Source organism: Saccopteryx bilineata, chromosome X (genome assembly GCF_036850765.1).
Source record: "Saccopteryx bilineata isolate mSacBil1 chromosome X, mSacBil1_pri_phased_curated, whole genome shotgun sequence".
Taxonomy (NCBI): Eukaryota; Metazoa; Chordata; class Mammalia; order Chiroptera; family Emballonuridae; genus Saccopteryx; species Saccopteryx bilineata.
Window position 1 is genome coordinate 44,496,893 of NC_089502.1, and position 16,576 is coordinate 44,513,468.

The 16,576-nt window shown below is 36.9% G+C and overlaps 1 non-coding gene across 1 annotated transcript; it reads left to right on the forward strand.

Moving 5' to 3' along the window:
• The first annotated feature begins 8,784 nt into the window (after positions 1-8,784).
• Positions 8,785-8,860, forward strand: TRNAI-GAU (transfer RNA isoleucine (anticodon GAU)). The gene has a single exon. It is a non-coding gene; the product is annotated as a tRNA-Ile (tRNA).
• The last annotated feature ends 7,716 nt before the right edge of the window (positions 8,861-16,576 follow it).

Below are 16,576 nucleotides of genomic sequence, written 5' to 3' on the forward strand. Positions count from 1 at the left end.
ATATACAAGTGAATTAGAATAGATAGTTCTGCAATGTATACAGAAAGCTGGAAAAATAAATGCCAGCCCATAAACACAGATCGGAGAAGAAAGGTGGGAAGAGAAAGATTGAATAAACAATTTCATCTTTCCCATTATTCGTTTTTGTATTGCTTGACATTTAAAAAAAATCCATTTTGGCAATATTTTGGAAATTTTTAAAAGACAGACACAAAATATTATATCTAAGAATCTATTTATGTGAAAATATGTTCAGATATGCTATTGAATGAAGAAATACCATTTTATGTAATATGTGCATATAAGTGTATACAAATGTGTAGAAAATGTATTTGAAGCACATGTAACATATTAACAGCAAACATCTATAATGTGTTGTCTTCTCTGTATATTTTTATATATACTTTATAGTCTTTGTAAGCTTCTTTAATGTTGTTTTAAAATAAAAAATAATATGTTAACATCAAGACCTCAGTTTGGTTTCATAAACACAAGCACATAGTTACACTCACACACACAGTAGTATTAAATCTATATGTCCAAAAAGGATGCCATCATGCAAGCAGTAGTTCAAACTGTTCTGAAGTAAAGGTGGACTAGCACAAACTAGGTAAGATAACATGGGAATATTGTTTTGAATTTAAGTATAGTTGTTATACAATATATTATTTCCACGTATACAATATAGTGATTCAATATTTATATACTTTAAAATGTGACCACCTTACTAAGTCTAGTAGTTATTTGTCACTATAAAAACATTACAATATCACTGATTATATTCCTCTTCACCTTTTTTACCCATCACCCACTCCCAAACCCTCTGACAACCACCAGTGTTGTTGACAACCACCTCTGTTTCTATGAGTCTGTTTTGATTTTGCTTTCTTTTTTTTAGAGTCCACATGTAAGTGAAAGCATACAGTATTTGTATTTCTCTGCCTGACATATTTCACATAACAGAATACCCTCTACTACCACCCATGGTGTCACAAATGGCAATATATCATTCTTTTCTTCATTGCTGAGTGATTTTCCATTATATATAGGTACAACATTTTCTTTATCTATTTGTCTATCAATGGACACCTAGCTTGTTCTTGTATCTTGGCTACTGTTAATAGTGTGCATATTATTTTTCAAATTAGTGTTTTCATTTTCTTTGGATAAATACCAGAAGTGGGATTGTTGAGTCGTATGGTAGAACTAACTATAAATTTTTTCAGAAATCTCTATACTGTTTGTCATTGTGGTTGTGGAAGCATAGTTGCAATAACATGAAAATACTTTGATATGCAAAAGGAAGAAATTAAACATTATCTACAGTACGAATGAAAATATCATTTCTCTTTCAGAATAGCATGCATTATAGAGTTGTAAAAACTATTAACCAAACTCATTTAATTGGTTTGATTTCCTTTCTGCTTTGTATTTTATAGATTGGCATTAGATGTGCGCAGTACCTGGATTACCACATTCATGTCATTTGAGTTCCGCAAGAGCAATGCAGTTCAGAAGTGTTGAGCAGTGTAAATACTCTGCTGGACAGCAGTTGGAGTAAAAATCAAAACTTACAATGATCAGCATCAAATTGTGTAAAAGTGTTTACATTTTAATAAATATGTTTTTGTATTCATTTTCTGTTGGCATTTTGTATTACAATTTATTTTCTCCTTGCTCCATAGTTACTTCTTTCTATAATAATAGCCACAGATTTGGTGGTGAAAAATAACAAAATATTTTAAACAAAAATATAAGAACAAAAATATATACAGGTCCCAGATGAAGGCCTGTATTTCAATCAATTTTTTAATTGTGATTTTATATATATTATAAAATTACCATAACCATTTTTAAGTGTGCAGTTCAGTAGCATTAAGGACATTCATATAGTGGTACAAACATGACCACCATCCATCTCCAGAATTTTTTTTCATTTTTTAAAACTAGAACTCCGCCTGACCTGTGGTGGCGCAGTGGGATAAAGCGTTGACCTGGAACACTGAGGTCGCCGGTTCGAAACCTTGGGCTTGCCTGGTCAAGGCACATATGGGAGTTGATGCTTCCTGCTCCTCCCCCTTCTCTCTCTCTCTGTCTCTCTCTCTCACTCCTCTCTCTCTAAAAAAAAATCAGTAAATAAAAAAAAATATTTAAAAAAAAATAAAATAAAACTAGAACTCCATAGCCATCAATAATAGCTCTCCATTCCATCACCCATCCAGCCCCAGGAAACTAACATTTTACTATCTGTCCCTTTGAATTTGACTACTGTATGAATTTAAGGCACATGAAAGTGGAACCATACATTATTTGTCCTTTTGTGATTGGCATATATCACTTAGCATGATGTCTACAAGTTTCAGCATTGTTGTAACATATGTCAGAATCTTCTTCCCTTTTTAGGATGGATAATTTTACATTTTATGTTTATACCACATTCTGTTTATGAATTATTCTCACAATGGACATAGGTTAATTCCACATTATGACTATTATAAATAAAGCTGCTGTTAACATAAATATACAGATATCTTTCCAAGTCCTTGACTTTAATTATGTTTTGGCTTTTTTCATGTTCCACCACACTGTCTTCCATAATGGTAGGCACAGTTTACATTTCCACCAGCAGTGCACAAGTGCTTCAGTTTCTCCATATTATTGACAAATCTTGATATTTCCTGTTTTGTTTTACTTTTGAATAATAGCCATTCTAATAGGTTTAAAATTGTATAATGCCATAGCTTTAAATTGCATTTCCTTAAATATTAGTGACCTTGACCATATTTTCTGAGTGGATGTGATGTCCAATGTCTGTGGAATAAGAAAAACTTTGCAAATATTCCTGCCTGCCCTTATAAAAGCCACATGGCACTGTTGGTTTAGGGCCTTTGTTGGGATGACACAGGTAACAAAAGAAAGCATAAAGGAAATACAACCTATTTCTCTCTTCTCTTGGTTTCCTGACTCCTGTAACGTTATCATTAATCAACCTTAACAGGCAGAAAAAACAAACAAGTGATCTGAGTGTTCTGGCCACAGCACCTGGGTATACTATAAGGCATGTTGATTGAGAAATTCAAATATCACTATCTACCATCTGTTTCCTCATAAGGCATACTTCATACAAGGAAGTCAGCAATAAGTATGGAAGAGACTGTGTATCTCTTTCAAAGCAAAATGGATAGAAAGAAATACTAACTGCATCTTCAATAATATCTACTATCAGGCACCCAAACTGACATTAAAAATTCTGTTTTCAAGGACATATGCTTAATGCTAGAGGGAAAGAGAGGCCACATGTAGATTTAAATTACTAGTGGGATAAGACACAAATATTCCTGCCAAGAACTGGTTTCCAAAGTGATGCTCAACTATGCAGGTGTTTAGAAAGATGATGATGGAGCCCACAAAGATAACATTAGATTATCCAAGCATTTAAAATATAATCCTTTGTAACAGAAATCAGTGATCTAAGGTCTGATGGCTGTATCTGGTCTGATACTTTTAAAAAATCAATTTTATTGCACTATAGGTACCCTCATTTCTGATCTCGATGTCTATGGCTGCTTCCTTGTTACAATGGCAGAGCTGAGTAATTGGCACAGAGATGTGTATGACCCCAAAATATAGAGTACTTAATATCTGGCATTTCACTTAGAAAATTTGCCAGCTTCTGTTTTTAACATCAAGTTTGTATGTGTGTTTTTAGTATGCAAAAATGATTATTATTTATGTAGATATATAATGACATATGATACACCTTTGAAGTGCTAGACAAAAACTTTCTTTTTAAAAATAAAAAAAATATTTTAATTCTTTTAAAAAACAGAGAGAGGGATAGACAGGGACAGAAAGACAGGAACAGAGAGATGAGAAGCATCAATCATTACTTTTTCATTGCACATTGTGACACCTTAGTTGTTCATTGACTGCTTTCTCATATGTGCCTTGACCGCAGGCCTTCAGCAGACCAAGTGACCCCTTGCTCGAGCCAGCGACCTTGGGTCCAAGCTGGTGAGCTTTTGCTCAAACCAGATGTGCCCGCACTCTAGCTGGAGACCTTGGGGTCTCGAACCTGGGTCCTCTGCATCCCAGTTTGACGCTCTATCCACTGTGCCACTACCTGGTCAGGTGACAAAAACTTTCTTAAACAAGGATGCCTGCTTAATAAGGTACAGAGATCTATTTTACAAAATTGGTATCGAATTGCCACTTAGCATAAAGGTCCTATTATTTTAGTTCACAGTCAAGGAAGGAAAGACACTGGCTGGTGACTCAATTTCTTCAAACTTCTTTTAGCAAGAGCTGCCAGTGTATTTCTCATAAAACAAGAATGGTCAAGCACATTCATATCTCAATAAATACCTCAACTCCCAAACATAGACATGTACAATTACACTATACTGATAGACTTTCAATAGGCCTGTAATTGGTGCATATTCCTCACTTTTTCTGTCAGTAATTCTATTGAATCTATCAGGAAACAATAGAAGATAGAGTTGTTACAAAAAAAACCCAAAACGTTACCATACTTCCTGCATTAGTGTCACATTGTATGGAAACTGGAATATATACATTCACTATCTGAGTCAGATTCAGTGTTGAGAGGTGAGCCACTCCAGCCTATACCACTCCAACTAATGAATGTACAAAATCACTTTAGGGAATATTTTAGCAACATTTTAATAGGAAGTATTTCATGAAACAAAGAGCAATGCTAAATGGAAAAGGTTTAGGATTGTTTAAAGGCTCAGATTTCCCATCAGGCTCATTGTCAAGATTAATTTAGAACTAACAATACCACATGTGTGGTCCCAAAGGAATGCCCAAAACCACAAGCCTCCCAATTTACCCCTAATGATTAGTTCTTACCATTGACTACTACACTCAAGAACAGGCAGGAGGTATCAGAGATGTTCTTCACTGAGTACTTTAGGACTGATTGCTATGTCAAGAGGGTGCTCCTTATTTGCTTCCATAAATGAATGGAAATACACAGTGCTACAAAAGTTGTGTCATTTCTCGTTGTAGACTCTGATGCACAGAAAACCCTGTCAGGTCCTAGCACAGCTTTTATTACCTCACCCTCCAGGTATAACACCAATCAATAAGAAACTCCCTTAGCACTTGAGCCACATCATCAGATCTTCAGCATCATATCAGACCTCAAAGTCTCATATGTGACTTGCACTGCTGCAACTGACTGAAATAGAAGAGACAGTGTCAGACCCTGACATTTTGATGTCTCTATGAAGAACACAGGGTCAAACCAATATATGGGAAAGGGATTTTTTCTTTTGATTAACAGTAAGTTGTTATAGCAGCCTCTCATGAGGGCAACTCTGCTGTTGTGGGCAATATGCTCACAATATCATGGTGGGTGAAGACGGAGATATCAAAACACTCCAAGTACGGAGGAAGGCAAGCTCAACATGGAGTTAGTGTCTGAGCCAAAACAGACAGATCAATATATGAAACAATATATATGAAGATAATAGCAAGAAGGAAAAGAGTCCTGAGGAGAGACTGAACTCATGCAGACTTCCCTGTGTTGGCAGTTACTGAGAAATTAATTTGAATCAATGACATTTCTGAATCTCTTTTCTTCAGTTGATGCTGGAATTTACACACTGCAAGTGTATAAGGACGTTTAGCTATATTATTCATAAGATATAATAGATTAAGAATTTTAAAAAGGGCTTGACTGTGGTGGCACAGTAGATAAAGCATCAACCTGGAAATGCTGAGGTCGCCGGTTCGAAACCCTGGGCTTGTCTGGTCAAGGCACGTGTGGGAGTTGATGCTTCCAGCTCCTCCCCTCTGTCTCTCTCTCTCTCTCTCTTCTCTCTCTCTCTCTCTCTCTCTCTCTCTCTCTCCTCTCTAAAATGAATAAATAAAATTAAAAAAAATTTAAAACGGATTTTTTTTTAGTCTTTTATTTTATTTTATTCAGACAATTAATTTTAACGGGGTGACATTGGTCAAGTAGAGCAGTGGTCCCCAACCTTTTTTGGGCCACGGACAGGGTTTAATGTCAGAAAATATTTTCACGGACTGGCCTTTAGGGTGGGATGGATAAATGCACAAAATAAAATTATGCAACCAGCGTAAAAACTGTGGTATTTTTAAATATAATTGTCGAACTTATGAGACAAGCATCAAGAGTGAGTTTTAGACAAATGTAACAGAGGGAATCTGGTCATTTTTTAAAAATAAAACATCGTTCAGACTTAAATATAAATAAAACGGAAATAATGTAAGCTCTTTATTCTTTCTCTGCGGACCGGTACCAAATGGCCCACAGACTGGTACCAGTCCGCGGCCCAGGGGTTGGGGACCACTGAACTAGAGTATATAGATTTAGAGAAAACATCTCCACATCATTATGACATTCAATTATGTTGTATACCCATCACTCAAAGTCAAATCGTCCTCTGTCACCTTCTACTTGTTTCTCTTTATGCCCCTTCCCTCCCCCCTCCCACCTCCTCTGTCTCCCCTCTTCCCTACCCTGGTAACCACTGCACTCTTTTCTATGTCCATGTGTCTCAATTTTGTGTCCCACGTATGTATGGAATTATACAGTTTGAATTTGACTCCAAAAGCAAGGGAAGTAAAGGCAACACTAAATGAGTGGGACTATATAAAAGTAAAATGCACAACAAAAGAAACTGACAACAAAACAAATAGGCAGCCAATTAAATGTGAAATGAAATTTGCAAACAATTGTTCTGATAAGGGATAAATATTCAAAGTATACAAAGAACTCACAAAGCTTAGCAACAAACAAGCAAACAATCCAATTGAAAAATGAGGAAAGGACCTGAACAGATACTTCTCCCAAGCGGACATACAAATGGCCGAAGATATATGAAAAAATGCTCATATTCACTAGCTATTTGAGAAATGCAAATCAAAACTACAATGAGATACGACCTCACATTGTTAGGTTATTATCAACAAGACAGATAATAAGTGTTGGAGAGGCTGTGGAGAAAAAGGAATCGTCATTCACTGCTGGTGAAAATGCAAATTAGTACAACCATTATGGAAGAAAGTATGGTGGTTCTTTTTTTTTTCAAAAAAATTTTTAAGATTTTATTTATTCATTATAGAGAGGGTAGAGAGAGAGAGAGAGAGAGAGAAAGAAAGGGAGAGAGAGAGAGAGAGAGAAGGGGGAAGAGCAAGAAGCATCAACTCCCATATGTGCCTTGACCAGGCAAGCCCAGGGTTTTGAACTGGCAACCTCAGCATTTCCAGGTTGACGCTTTATCCACTGTGCCACCACAGGTCAGGAATGGTGGTTCTTATAAAAATTAAAAATAAAATTATTGGCCTGACCTGTTGTGGTGCAGTGGATAAAGTGTTTCCCTGGAATGCTGTGGTCACGTGTTTGAAACCATGACTTCACTAGTCAAGGCACATATGGGGATTGATGCTTCCTGCTCCTCCCTCCTTCTCTCTTTCTCTCTCTCCCTCTCTTCTCTAAAATGAATAAGTAAAATCTTTAGAAAAAATAGAATTAACATATGACACAACAATTCCTCTACTGGGTGCCTATCCCAAAAACTGAAAAACATGGGTATGTAAAGACACATGCATGCCCACGTTCATCGCAGCATTATTCACAGTGGTCAAGACATAGAAACAACCAGAATATCCCTTGATAGAGGATTGGATAAAGAAGATGTGGTACTTATATACAATGGAATACTACTCAGCTATAAGAAACAATGACATAGGGACTTTTATGACAACATGGATGGACCTTGATAACATTATACTGAGGGAATTAAGTAAAGCAGAAAAAGCTAAGAACTGTATATTTCACACATAGGTCAGATATAAAACTGAGACTTATGGACATAGATAAATGTGAAGTGGTTACCAGGGGGAAGAGAACATGGGGAGGGGAAGGGGACTTGACTGAATGAGGAGGGAGTAGGGGGTGGGGGTGTGTTTGTAAAGGGACAAATATAAGGTGACAATAAACCGTTTAACTTTGGATGTTGGGTACACAACATAATCAACAGTTAGAATGTTACAGAAATGTTCACCTGAAATGTATGTACTACTATTGATCAATGTCACCCTGTTGAAGTTAATTTTCTAAATAAACTTTAAAAATTAAAAAAAAAAGAATAGAACTACCATATGACCCAGCAATCCTTTACTGGGTATCTACCTTCAGAACTTGAAAACACTGGTACATAAAGACATATTCACCCCCATGTTTATGGCAGTATTATTCACAGTGGCCAAAACATGGAAACAACCAAAATGTCCCTTGATAGAAGGTTAGATAAAGAAGATGTGGTACATATATACAATGGAATACTACTCAGCCATAAGAAATGATGACATAGTGACATTTACAACAACATGGATGGACTTTGAGAACATCCTACTGAGTGAAAAAAGTAAATTAGAAAAAATTTAAGAACTGTATGATTTCACAAACAGGTGGAATATAAAACAAGACCCATGGACATAGGATAAAAGTGAAGTGGTTACCAAAGGGAGGGAGATATGAGGGAAGGGAGGATAGTGTAAAGAGGGACAAATATGTGGTGATGGAAAATGATTTGACTTTGGGTGATGGGTATATAAGACAATCAATAGTTTAAATGCTATAGAAATACTTACCTGAAACCTATGTACTCTTGTTGATCAATGTTACTCTGTTAAGTTTAATTTTCTAAAAAAAATTTAATAAAAAATAAAAAATTAATGCAACAATAGTGAAAAGGGACTGTACAAAAAGATTGTAAAAAATTCTTTGGAGCCCTGGCCAGTTGGCTCAGTGGTAGAGCGTCGGCTTGATGTGCAGAAGTCCTGGGTTTGATTCCCAGCCAGGGCACACAGGAGAGGCACCCATCTGCTTCTCCACCCCTCCCCCTCTCCTTCCTCTCTGTCTCTCTCTTCCCCTCCCGCAGCTAAGGCTCCATTGGAGCAAAGATGGCCTGGGTGCTGGGGATGGCTCTGTGGCCTCTGCCTCAGGTGCTAGAGTGGCTCTGGTCACAACATAGCGACGCCCCAGATGGGCAGAGCATCGCCCCCTGGTAGGCAGAGCATTGCCCCTGGTGGGCGTGCCAGGTGGATCCCAGTTGGGCACATGCGGGAGTCTGTCTGACTGTCTCTCCCCATTTTCAGCTTCAGAAAAATACAAAAAAAAATAAAGAAAAAAAATCTTTGTAAAGTTTTAGGCTAGAGTGATGTCAGAAAAATGGCGCTGTGAGGAGCATGACCGACAAATCTCCCCAAAATTTCAACAAGTTCATCAACTGGAGACAGAAAAATCAATCCTTGGAGCATCTGGGAGTCCCACACACTGAAAACAAAGGTATGATTGAGCGAAAAATTGACTAAATATATAATCAACCCTGAAGGAAATAAGACGGAGAAAGGAACACTCTGCCTTCCTCACTAACCTGAGCAAAGGCTGCTTTCACTTGGAACTGAGAGTCGGGGTGGGGTGGGGGGGCTAAGGGTGTGGAGGAAGCTAGGCTGTAGCACAGACATTCATTCAAGCCGAGGAAAGAGTTTGCCTGTAACGAATCAGCCCATGCAAGCTAACACCTGTACTGGGAGCAGCAGCTGCCAGTGGCATGCGGGGAGTGCACCAAAGAGAACTTCCCTACACCCGAGCTTCTCTGGGTGGGCAGGGTGCCTCACCCCGCCATTCAAGCTAACAATCAAGCATCGGGGTAGGAGCACACGGGCAGCTTGCAGTCCTTCCTGGAGCAGATCAGAGGATCCAGTCACTGAAATTAGCTTAACCCAGGTCTGCTCACCTCCCAACTGACCTACGTGGCTCTAATTGACAAGATCTTTCTCAGTTCAGTGATTCAAGACAAGAGGCATGATATTTTTTAGTGCCTCTTGCTAAAGGGGTGGGGGCAACTTCTGATTGGCGTGCTTTCATACTCAGGGATATAAGCTAAAAAAAGGGACTTGGCAGATGTTAAGACCTCCTGTACTGCAGGCAGCGACCAGGGTATCGTCTTCCCAGAAAAAAGAGGTTACAAAGTGCAGAAAGCCTGTGGAGAGTGGTCCCACAGAGTGCTAGGCATGCTGAATAGACCTAGAGGCTCATAGAAAGTCACCTTGAAAGCAATTGGCTCCCAGCCCTGCCTGATTACGCTGGCAGCTCTGACTGACAGAGTCTTACCCAGAGCCCTGCATTGAGTGAGGATAGAGAGGGGATCTTCCAGCTCTTTGAGCCTCTTACTCCCCAGGCAGAGGCAACGGCAGCCTCATAGCTGGATCATCAGGCTGCTAATTCAGGAAGGAGAGACTAGGAGAGAGGCTCCGGGAAAACGGACTCTCTCATTGTCGGAGCCTGCAAACGCTAACAAGCCTTGACTACCAACGAGACTGAAGCCTAATATATGACATCGTCATAGAGTCTCATCAACTGCAAATCTCTACCTAAGCATGCCTCAGGGGAGAGCCTGGGGTACAGAATCACTGACCAGGAAGAGGGAGAGGAAAGAAAAAGGAAGAAGTTAACCTCTCAAAATCAAGAAAATCCACACACTTTATAACTTGTTCCACTATTTTTTTTTTGTTTCTTTCATCGTCTGGCCTTTATTATTATTATTTCTTTTTCCTCCACCTTGGACCTTTTATTCTCTGCCCATCTTATTCTTTCCTTTTCTTGAACTACACTACTCATAAGTGTTACATTTCCCATTTTATTTCTTTTCTTCTTCCTTACTCTCTATGAAGGTTACACTCCAAAACCCTTCTCTCTCTCTCTCTCTCTCTCTTTTTGTTTTTTTCTTTTTTTTAAATTTTTTATTTATTCATTTTAGAGAGGAGAGAGAAAGTTAGAGAGAGAGAGACAGAGAGGGAGAGAGAGGAGAGAGAGACAGAGAGAGAAGGTGGGGAGGAGCTAGAAGCAACAACTTCCATATGTGCCTTGACCAGGCAAGCCCAGGGTTTTGAACTGTTTTTCTTTTTTTTTCTTTTTCTTTTTCCCTTTTTCTTTTTTCTCCCTCTCTATTAGTTTCTTCTTTTCTCCTTTTACTTTTCCTCTCATTCAATCTTCAATCACGAACAAATTATTTTATCTGGGACTCAAGTTTTTTTTGTGTGTGTGCATTTTGGGTGCTTTTTACTTTGCTTTTTAACTCATTAGCATTACTCCCAACCCAGGCTCTCCATTCTATTTAGTTTTTGCTCCACTTAGTACAATAATGGTTTTTTTTTTCCTTTTTCACTCTTATCCGTCTCATTATATCTCTTAGTTGACCATCACTTACAAGCAAATCATTTTATACTTCAAATAATCTTTTTCCTTTTTTGCATTATGCGGGTCCCTACCTCCTTTTTTGCCCCTTGAACACTTCCCCCCAACTCAGGCCCTCCGTTATACACAGTTTTTGTTCCATATAGCATAATATAATTTACAATTCATCACGATATTTTCCTAGAAAGGCGGGGAGAGGAGGGGAAGAAAAGGAAAAAAGGGGAGGAAATAATAAATTATTATTATTGTTTTTTATTATTATTTTATTTTTTTTCCAAATTTTTTCCTTTTTTTTCCTTTTTATTCTTTATTAATTCTCATTAGTGCTATCTACAAGACCACCCTCAGATGCCATTAAGAAAAAGGAAATAGAATATCATGGATACAAAAGATAGAGAAATAGCATGATAGATGTGGAAAAATCTATGGAGAAAAAATTTAATATATTGGAAACCTTGGAGCTAAATGTCAGAGAATTTAATATAAAAATCTTAAAAATACTCATACATATACAAGAAAACACAGAAAGGCAATTTAAGGAGATCAGAAAACAACTCAACAAACACAAAGAATATATTACCAAAGAAATTGAAACTATAAAAACAAATCAAACAGAGATGAAAAACTCAATTCATGAACTGAAAAAAGAGGTAACAAGCTTAGCTAATAGAACAGGCCAGATAGAAGGTAGGATTAGTGACATAGAAGATAAGCAACTTCAGGCAAAACAGAGAGAAGAAGAGAGAGACTCAAAAATTTAAAAAAATGAGAAAGCCCTACAGGAATTGTCTGACTCCATCAAAAAGAATAACATAAGAATAATAGGTATATCAGAGGGAGAAGAGAGAGAAAATGGAGTGGAGAATATATTCAAACAAATAATAGACAAGAACTTCCCAAGGCACTGGAAAGAACTAAAGCCTCAAATTCAAGAAGCAAACAGAACATGAAGTTTTCTTAACCCCAACAAACCTACTCCAAGGCACATCATAATGAAATTGGCACAAACCAACGACAAAGAAAAATTCTCAAGGCAGCCAGGGAAAAGAAGAATACAACATACAAAGGAAGGCCTACTAGATTATCATTAGATTTCTTGGCAGAAATTCTACAAGCTAGAAGAGAGTGGACCCCAATATTTAAAGCCCTGAAAGAGAGCAACTTTCAGCCAAGAATACTATACCCATCAAAGTTATCCTTCAAGTATGAAGGAGAAATAAAAACATTCACAAATACAGAAAAGATGAGGGAATTTATTATTGGAAAACACCCACTCCAGGAAATACTAAAGAGGTTTTCCAACCAGATACAAAGAACAAAAGAAAACAAAACCACAAGTAAAAGGTTCACCAAGAGCACAATAAAACCAAATTTAAATTGAGAGAACAAAAACAAAAAAGAAAGGGGAGAGGACGGAGATTAACAGTAGCAAAGGATGATGGAGTACAGAAACACTCATAAGATAGGGTACTACAATGAATATGGTAGGTACTCTTTTCATTACTTAATGGTAACCACCCTTGAAAAATCCACCACAGAAGCACATGACTTAAAAAAGGTAGCAACAGAATAAAGAAGTATGGAATACAAACAAACAAAAACAAATGATAGAAAAACAAAAGAGAAGAATCAAACAAGATACAAAATAAGCAGAAAGCAATTTATAAAATGGCAATAGGGAACCCACAAGTGTTAATAATTACACTAAATGTAAATGGATTAAACTCACCAATAAAAAGACACAGAGTAGCAGAATTGATTAAAATAGAAAATCCAACTGTATGCTGCCTACAAGAAACACATCTAAGCAACAAGGATAAAAACAAATTCAAAGTGAAAGGCTAGAAAACAATACTCCAAGCAAATAACATCCAAAAAAAAGCAGGTGTAGCAATACTCATATCTAACAATGCTAACTACAAGACAGAAAAAGTACTCAGAGACAAAAATGGTCATTTCATAATGATTAAGGGGACACTGAATCAAGAAGACATAATAATCCTTAATATATATGCACCAAACCAAGGAGCACCAAAATATATAAGAGAGCTACTTATTGACTAAAAACAAAAACTGAAAAAAATACAATCATACTTGGAGACCTCAATGCACTGCTGATGGCTCTAGATCGTTCATCCAAACAGAAAATCAATAAAGATATAGTGGCCTTAAACAAAACACTAGAGCACTTGGATATGATAGACATCTACAGGACGTTTCATCCCAAAGCGACAGAGAATACATTTTTTTCTAGTGTACATGGAACATTCTCAAGAATTGACCATATGTTGGTCCACAAAAATAACATCGGCAAATTCAGAAAAATCATAATATTACCAAGCATATTTTCTTTTTTTTTTTAATAATTTTATTTTTTTAATGGGGTGACATCAATAAATCAGGATACATATATTCAAAGATAACAAGTCCAGGTTATCTTGTCGTTCAATTATGTTGCATATCCATCACCCAAAGTCAGATTGTCTTCTGTCACCTTCTATCTTGTTTTCTTTGTGCCCCTCCCCCTCCCCCTTTCCATCTCCCATTCCCCCCTCACCCCCTGTAACCACCACACTCTTATCAATGTTTCTTCGTTTCACTTTTATGTCCCACCTACGTATGGAATAATGCAGTTCCTGGTTTTTTCTGATTTATTTATTTCGCTTCGTATCATGTTATCAAGATCCCACCATTTTAGGCCTGACCTGTGCTGGCAAAGTGGATAACGCATCAACCTGGAAATGCTGAGGTTGCCGGTTCGAAACCCTGGGCTTGCCTGGTCAAGGCACATATGGGAGTTGAAGCTTCCAGCTCCTCCCCCCTTCTCTCTCTCTGTCTCTCTTTCTCCCTCTCTCTCTCCTCTCTAACAATGAATAAAGAAAAAAAGAAAAAAAATTTTCAAAAAAAAAAAAAAAGATCCTACCATTTTGCTGTAAATGTTTTGATGTCATCATTTCTTATGGCTCAATAGTATTCCATAGTGTATATGTGCCACATCTTCTTTATCCAGTCTTCTATTGACGGGCTTTTTGGTTGTTTCCATGTCCTGGCCACTGTGAACAATGCTGCAATAAACATGGGGCTGCATGTGTCTTTACGTATCAATGTTTCTGAGTTTTGGGGGTATATACCCAGTAGAGGGATTGCTGGGTCATAAGGTAGTTCTATTTTCAGTTTTTTGAGGAACCACCATACTTTCTTCCATAATGGTTGTACTACTTTACATTCCCACCAACAGTGGATGAGGGTTCCTTTTTCTCCACAGCCTCTCCAACATTTGCTATTACCTGTCTTGTTAATAATAGCTAATCTAACAGGTGTGAGGTGGTATCTCATTGCAGTTTTGATTTGCATTTTTCTAATAGCTAAAGAAGATGAGCATCTTTTCATATATCTGTTGGCCATTTGTATTTCTTCCTGGGAGAAGTGTCTGTTCATATCCTCTTCCCATTTTTTTATTGGATTGTTTGTTTGTTTGTTGTTGAGTTTTATGAGTTCTTTGTATATTTTGGATATTAGGCCCTTATCTGAGCTGTTGTTTGAAAATATCATTTCCCATTTAGTTGGCTTTCTGTTTATTTTGTTATCAGTTTCTCTTGCTGAGCAAAAACTTCTTAGTCTGATGTAGTCCCATTCATTAATTTTTGCCTTCACTTCTCTTGCCTGTGGAGTCAAATTCATAAAATGCTCTTTAAAACCCAGGTCCATGAGTTGAGTACCTATGTCTTCTTCTATGTACTTAATTGTTTCAGGTCTTATGTTTAGATCTTTGATCCATTTTGAGTTAATTTTTGTACAGGGGGACAAACTGTAGTCCAGTTTCATTCTTTTGCATGTGGCTTTCCAGTTTTCCCAGCACCATTTATTGAAGAGACTTTCTTTTCTCCATTGTGTGTTGTTGGCCCCTTTATCAAAAATTATTTGACTATATATATGTGGTTTTATTTCTGGACTTTCTATTCTGTTTCATTCCAAGCATATTTTCTGATCATAAAGCCTTGAAACTAGAATTCAACTGCAAAAAAGGGAAAAATCCCACAAAAATGTGGAAACTAAACAACATACTTTTAAAAAATGAATGGGTCAAAGAAGAAATAAGGGCAGAGATCAAAAGATATATACAGACAAATGAAAATGACAATACGACATATCAGAATCTCTGGGATGCAGCAAAAGCAGTAACATGAGGGAAGTTCATAACACTTCAGGCCTATATGAACAAACAAGAGAGAGCCCAAGTAAACCACTTAACTTCACACCTTAAGGAACTGGAAAAAAAAGAACGAAGAAAACCCAAAACCAGCCAAAGACAGGAAATAATAAAAATCAGAGAAGAAATAAATGAAATAGAGAACAGAAAAACTAAAGAAAAAATTAATAATATAAGGAGCTGGTTCTTTGAAAAGATAAACAAAATTGACAAACCCTTGACAAGAATCACCAAGGATAAAGATAAAGGATTCATATAAACAAAATCCAAAATGAAAGAGGAGAAGTCACCACAGACATTATAGATATACAAAGAATTATTGTAGAATACTATGAAAAACTATATGCCACCAAATTCAACAATCTAGAAGAAATGGATAAATTCCTAGAACAATACAACCTTCCTAGACTGAGTCATGAAGAAGCAGAATGCCTAAACAGACCAATTAGCAGGGAGGAAATAGAAAAAACTATTAAAAACTTGCCAAAAATAAAAGTCCAGGCCCAGATGGTTATACTAGTGAATTCTATCAAACATTCAAAGAAGACTTGGTTCCTATTCTACTCAAAGTCTTCCAAAAAATTAAAGAAGAAGCAATACAGCAATACTTCCAAACACATTTTATGAGGCCAACATAACCCGCATACTGAAACCTGGCAAGAATGGCACAAAAAAAGAAAAATACAGACCAATATCTCTAATGAATACAGATGCTAAAATACTAAACAAAATACTGGCAAATCGAATACAACAACATATTAAAAAAATAATACATCATGATCAAGTGGGATTCATCCCAGATTCTCAAGGATGGTTCAACATATGTAAAACGGTTAACGTAATACACCATATCAATAAAACAAAGAACAAAAACCACATGATCTTATCAATAGACACAGAAAAGGCTTTCGATAAAATACAACACAAATTTATTTTTAAGACACTCAACAAAATGGGTATAGAAGGAAAATATCTCAACATAATAAAGGCCATATATGATTAACCATCAGCCAACATCATATTAAATGGCATAAAACTGAGGACATTCCCCCTTAAATCAGGAACAAGACAGGGTTGTCCACTCTCTACTCTTATTTAACGTGGTGCTAGAA